General features: G+C 37.6%; 1 protein-coding gene across 1 annotated transcript in view; it reads right to left on the reverse strand.

The window, feature by feature from the left end:
* Window positions 1-734: 734 nt before the first annotated feature.
* Window positions 735-6,261, reverse strand: part of LOC109051363 (complement C3) — a gene marked incomplete at its 5' end in the record, with an annotated part of 35,374 nt that continues 29,847 nt past the window's right edge. The window contains 1 exon segment of the mRNA XM_042755475.1: window positions 735-1,043.

The following is a 6,261-nucleotide window of genomic DNA, read 5'->3' on the forward strand; positions in this document are numbered from 1 at the left end:
GTGGTATTTAATATATTAAGCAAGTCCCTTTTGTTGATTTACCTGAAAAATTATTATTCCGTGATATAAACCGCTACCGTGAAATAAAATAACTTATTCCATGAAATAAATTTTTGGTCATTCCGCCCACCCCTAATTTCAAGTTTATAATCATCCTGGAGTGCTCAAAAATGTAAATATGAATGGGAATATACTTCACAGATATTTTACTCAAAAGAATTTCTAGGGGTGCCAATAATTGTGTCCAACATGTATTTGAGAAAAACATTTATTTCATAATTAGATTTTCCCCCATTTTCAATTGTTTTAGTTGAATGAAAGGTTAGATATTCGTGATTTTTTCTTCTTCATCAAAATGATTAACAATGCAGATTTATTTTCATAGACTTCTTTGATCATATAAGGGTGCCAATAATTCTGACCACTGTGCATGTGTATATACACACAGTACTGTGCAAAAGTCTTAGGCACCTTGCATGTGCCTAAGACTTTTGAGCATCTTAAGCATCTTGGAAATATGACCACAGTTCTTTTGGATTTAGTTTGTCTCAGTTTCATCTGTTTCTTCATGTAATCACAGACACAGATCTCAGTGTGGAGCACTAGAATATTATTAAAATGAATGGCAAAATAAATGTTTGGAAATGTAAACTGATATTTTCTACTGACACACTACAGCAAAAGATAGAAATAACTGTCCGAGCACCATTCTTTGAGGTGAAAATACTAACATGTGTAACTACTGTGAAACTTTTATTAGTTTTCTCTTATTCATACATATAAGCATCCAGACCTGAGACGCTCCACTCACAGGGATCATGAGGTTTTCCTTCTTGAATATTCTAGAATGGAGTAAATTATTCATAAGGCTTCTATGTGATTAAATTCACAAATTTAATTAAGATGATATCTATTCAGATATCCAGAAATTATCCTTTAAGTCTCTTATGGTTATATTTCAATCATTTTAATATCACAAAGCTGATTATAATGTTGGATTTGTGATAAAACATCAGAATAAAACATCAGAATAATCAGAACATTTATTTTTCCAGGAATTACAGACTTTTCTTTCCCTTTGTAATCACTGGACAATTACGGCACCTGGCATTTCATTTTTTGGCTTCTTAAACAACACAAAAATTATCGAAATTAACTTATTTTAAAACATGTTCATCATAGAGGATTTGTGTTGTTTATATTATTTTAATCAAGTGTCTATTCTTGGTTACTAAATAGCATTATGATTGAAAACAACTGTCACATCACTGAGCCATGCACAACACTCTACAGACTTTGAATGCATAAATCTCAGGCAAATCCTGCTATCTTGAAGGCACACAGTGGATACCTACCTTCCCCTGAGCTCTGGCAGGTCAACAGATTTGCCCATGATGAGATACGACTTGCCTTCTAGCAATCCTAAATATTCTCTGCAACTTGGACGAGCCAAAAATGGTCTCACTTTCCCCTCAACATTCACATCAGTGCCTACAATACAGAGCATTGTTTAGGAAACAGTTCCACTGCAATGCAATTTAGCCTTCTGTATAGCATTAATAGAGAAGGACAACTGCATTTAACAGGAATCAGAAACATTTCAAATGCATTTCATGATCAGCTAGGGGTGGGCGGTATACCATTAGACATGATTATTTTCTTTTCATCTTGCCTCTGTATAATGCATATTAAATTTCATAAGTGCAGCCAGCGCTGCTTTGTTTATGGAGAGCCGTGCTGTAAACCTCCCGGGCTGACGCTCACAAGTCCAGGGTAAGTATACAGCACACTGGTAACAGTCCCACCACCTCTACTCCGTGTGTTTCTATACACAGGCCCGTTGCACCAGGACACGGTCTTCCCAGATCTCCTTCACTCCGGCGCCGAGACAACATGGACCCTGGGTACACCCGCAGCGGAGGACGCGAGCCAGGCCCCGGGCGACGACCTTTCCCTCTCCGGTCTTCGAGATCTCCACCCGGAACCGCTTCGCTCCCTTCCGCGAGACGGAACGCGACACTGTGATCGTCGGAGACTCCATCGTCCGACACGTCCGTGCTACATTAGCCGAAGGTAAAGTGCACACTCACTGTTTCCCTGGTGATCGTGTTCTTGATGTTTCTGCGCAGATACCCGCGATCCTGAAGGCCGCTGAGAGCCTCGGAGCGGTCATGCTTCACGCCGGGGTTAACAACACCACGCTGTGGCAGACGGAGACACTGAAGAGGGACTTCAGGGTAAGACTTTTTGCTTTAAACGAATGTTTGTCATGGTGTAAAGAACAGAAACTAGGACCGCTTCCCACATATCGATGAGGACACAAAAGGTTCAGTAAGACTTTTTGCTTTAAACGAATGTTTGTCATGGTGTAAAGAACAGAAACTGCTCTTTGTTATTAATTGGAATCTTTTTTGGGAGCGCCCAGCAGAGTCAGAGCAGAACTCCTCTCGGACAACAACTCCAGGACTCTGCACTCTATATGACTAGTAAGCCAATTCTCAAATAACTGCTGTGATGGCTTTTGTTCTACCCGCTTAAATGATAGAAGTACTTGCGCTGTCCAATCTATTAAGACTGTGTCTGTTCCCTGAATAGTAAGGTCAAAATATAAATTTAATGTATTATCTAGAAAATAAATCTTATTGTGATTAAACCAGAAAAATGTAAAATAAATGAACAAAAACAATTTGTTTGGGCTCATAAACATTAGATCACTCACACCCAAAGCAGTTATTGCAAATGAAATGATCACAGATAATAGTTTTGATGTACTCTGCTTGACTGAAACTTGGCTAAAACCAAATGATTATATTGGTCTAAATGAGTCTACTCCACCAAGCTACTGTTATAAGCATGAGCCTCGTCAGACTGGTCGTGGGGGAGGTGTTGCAACAATATATAGTGATATTCTCAATGTTACCCAGAAAACAGGATACAGGTTAAAATCATTCGAAATACTTCTGCTTAATGTTACACTGTATCAGATATGCCGAAATCTATCATTATCTCTTACTCTGGCTTCGGTGTATATACCACCAGGACCATATACAGAATTCCTAAAAGAATTTGCAGATTTCCACTCAGACCTATTGGTTACCTTTGATAAAGCATAGGTATCCAGAGATTTTAGCGGTCATGTTGATGATAATACAAATGGCATTAGCACTTGCATTTACCTGACATAATAAGCTCTTTTGAAGTCAAGTAAAATGTCACCGGGCCACTCATCGTTTTAATCATACACTAGATTTAGTATATCACATGGAATCGATCTTACTGATATAGATATCATAACCACAAAGTGATGACGTTACCCCACCATTTCCTTGTATCGTGCATTCTGCGTATTGATGATATTAACTATATGGCTTCGAGTTATCATCCGGGCAGAAGTATTGTTCCAGCCACCAAAGATGATCCACAAATAACCTGCCTGATTTATGTCAACTGCTCCTGTACCCATAAATACACATGAATTAGACACAAAATGATCACTGGCAACATGGGCACTATCTTCTCTAATACATTAGAAGCTGCTGCACCCATCAAATTGAAAAAAGGTTATAGAGAACAACATACTGTGCCATGGTGGTACAACAGCACACTCCACATGCTCGCCATGAAAGAAACTCATAGTCTTGAGCGCGCAATGAGAAAAAATCTAACTTGAGAAGTTTTTAGAATTGCATGGAAAAACAGTAGTCCAGCCATAGACAGGCTCTAAATCTGCCAGGGGTCGCAGCATATCCACAAACTCATAGAACATAAACCAAACAATCCGTTTTATTTAAAATAGTGGCTAGATTTCACAACAACCAGATGCCACCTGATCTAAATATTCCTTCACAGTTAAATTGTAATGACTTTATGAATTTCTTCACTGATAAAATAGATAACATCAGAAATACAATAACAAATGTAGATTCTACAGCATCGAATACAGTTTTATCCATCGCACCCAAAGATAAACTGCAGTGCTTTACAACTATAGAACAAGAAGAGCTAAATAAACTTATCACTGCATCTAAACCAACAACATGTTCATTAGATCCTGTACAATTGTGCTCCTTCCTGCAATAAAATTATCTCTATGAAGAATTTCATTCGGGTTTCAGGCCCCACCATAGCACAGAAACTGCACTTGTTAAAATTACAAATGACTTGCTTCTTGCATCAGACCAAGGCTGCATCTCATTGCTAGTTTTACTTGATCTTAGTGCTGGGTTCGACACCATAGATTGCGACATACTCTTAGATCGATTACAAAATTATACAGGTATTCAAGGACAGGCTTTAAGATGGTTTAGATCCTACCTGTCCGATCCCTTACACATTGTTTGTTTAAATGGGGAGTCATCTCATTTATCACCAGTAAAATATGGAGTGCCACAAGGATCTGTCCTAGGTCCTCTTCTATTTTCAATATACATGTTGCCCCTTGGTAATATTATTAGAAAATATGGGATTAGTTTCCACTGTTATGCTGATGATACTCAACTATATATCTCAACAAGGCCAGATGAAACTTCTAAATTATCTAAGCTAACAGAGGGTGTTAAAAATTTACACGATTGGATGACCAATAATTTTCTCCTATTAAATTCAGATAAGACAGAGATATTACTTATTGAACCAAAAAAACATTACAGACGGATGTACTGATACTTCCTCTACAGTCAAAAATCTGGGTGTTATATTAGACAGCAACTTGTCTTTTGAAAATCATATTTCCTGTGTTACAAAAACAGCATTCCTCCATCTTATAAACACTGCCAAGCTACGAAATATGTTACCTGTTTCTGAAGCAGAAAAGCTAGTTCATGCATTCATGACCTCTAGACAGGACTATTGTAATGTACTGCTAGGTGGTTGTCCTGCATCTTCAATAAACAAGCTACAGGTAGTCCAAAATGCAGCGGTTAGAGTCCTTACTATAAAGGTAAAACAGTAGCAAAACTCGAGAGCTTGTTGATCTGAATGTGAGAACTTGTCATATTAACATTCGTATTTGTAAGTTGAAATTTACACTCACAGCTCTGATGTGAAAAGCTGAATCTTTTAATTTCAAAACAAAAGACAATGAACAAAATACCCGTGTTTTAAATTGGAAGTTGTAGATTAATAGTTACAAGTGTGTAGAATGTCATTCACACAAAGAAAATGACATACACAAATGTTTACAACATTTTTTCTTTTGCACTTTACTTCAGTTTCGCTACACAACGTCAAGTCGGCACTTACAACCTCTCAGATCTGGCGGTACAAGTTCACATCCTAGCGCTCTGACTTTTGCTACTCCTTTTGCGTATTCCTGTTGCAAATCTCACTTGTGCACTTGTATATGCAGATGTGAGAGAGCAGAGACGGGTGCGGGGCTTTGGTGCGAATGAAGACATTTTATTGGTCGATGCCCGACCAATTAACAACGCCAGCCATCGCGACTTGCCAAGAAAGAAATTTGTGTTTTATGCATGTGTATCAGTTATTTATAAAACACTGCAAACTATTTTCACTGAAAATCCTTAGATTTTACAGGATTTTAAGACACTGCATTCATTTTGTCATTCAGATATTATCTGGTAGACAAATAATACAACATCTGAGTTTTGCAGAAACTAATTTGGGTTTAACTTGGGTTAAACTAATTAAATTTACTTGGCTGGAACAGCAGCTACGCTAATTATGTCTCTATTTGTTTCTCTGTTTTGCCACGGGATGTAACTAGGATTTACACAAGCACCTGTCTGGATCCAGGACACCTGAGAAGAGATGATGCCAAACCCTCAGAGGACCTCAGATGATGCTAACCCTGAAACAACATACAGAACTTCCACATTTTGCTATAAGTTTGATTGCATAATTCCTGTTAATAGTGTTAATATCTGTTTGTTTACGTCTTTAATTGATTTTTCCGAATATTTCTGCCGTATGCACATAAACTGACAGTCATCACTGATAAGCTATTACTAAATATCATAGAAACTTAATTTTCTGTAAAGTTGCTTTGCAATGATTTGTATCGTAAAAGGCGCTATAAAAATAAACTTGAATTGAACTGAGTTGAAACCAAGGAAACACTTTAAGTACCACCTGCTGGCAAAGTGTGAATCTGCGTCTCGTTCAGCTGTCTGATGTTTCTGTCTCATGCAGATATTTTTATGTATAGTTTCACAAAACTGAAACCAAACCATTCTGTTTTTGCTTCATATTTAATGTAATTTAGATTAAAACTGCTCATATTGAATGTATGCAGGTCCGTGT

The sequence above is a fragment of the Cyprinus carpio genome, unplaced genomic scaffold (assembly GCF_018340385.1).
Source record: "Cyprinus carpio isolate SPL01 unplaced genomic scaffold, ASM1834038v1 S000006706, whole genome shotgun sequence".
Classification (NCBI taxonomy): domain Eukaryota; kingdom Metazoa; phylum Chordata; class Actinopteri; order Cypriniformes; family Cyprinidae; genus Cyprinus; species Cyprinus carpio.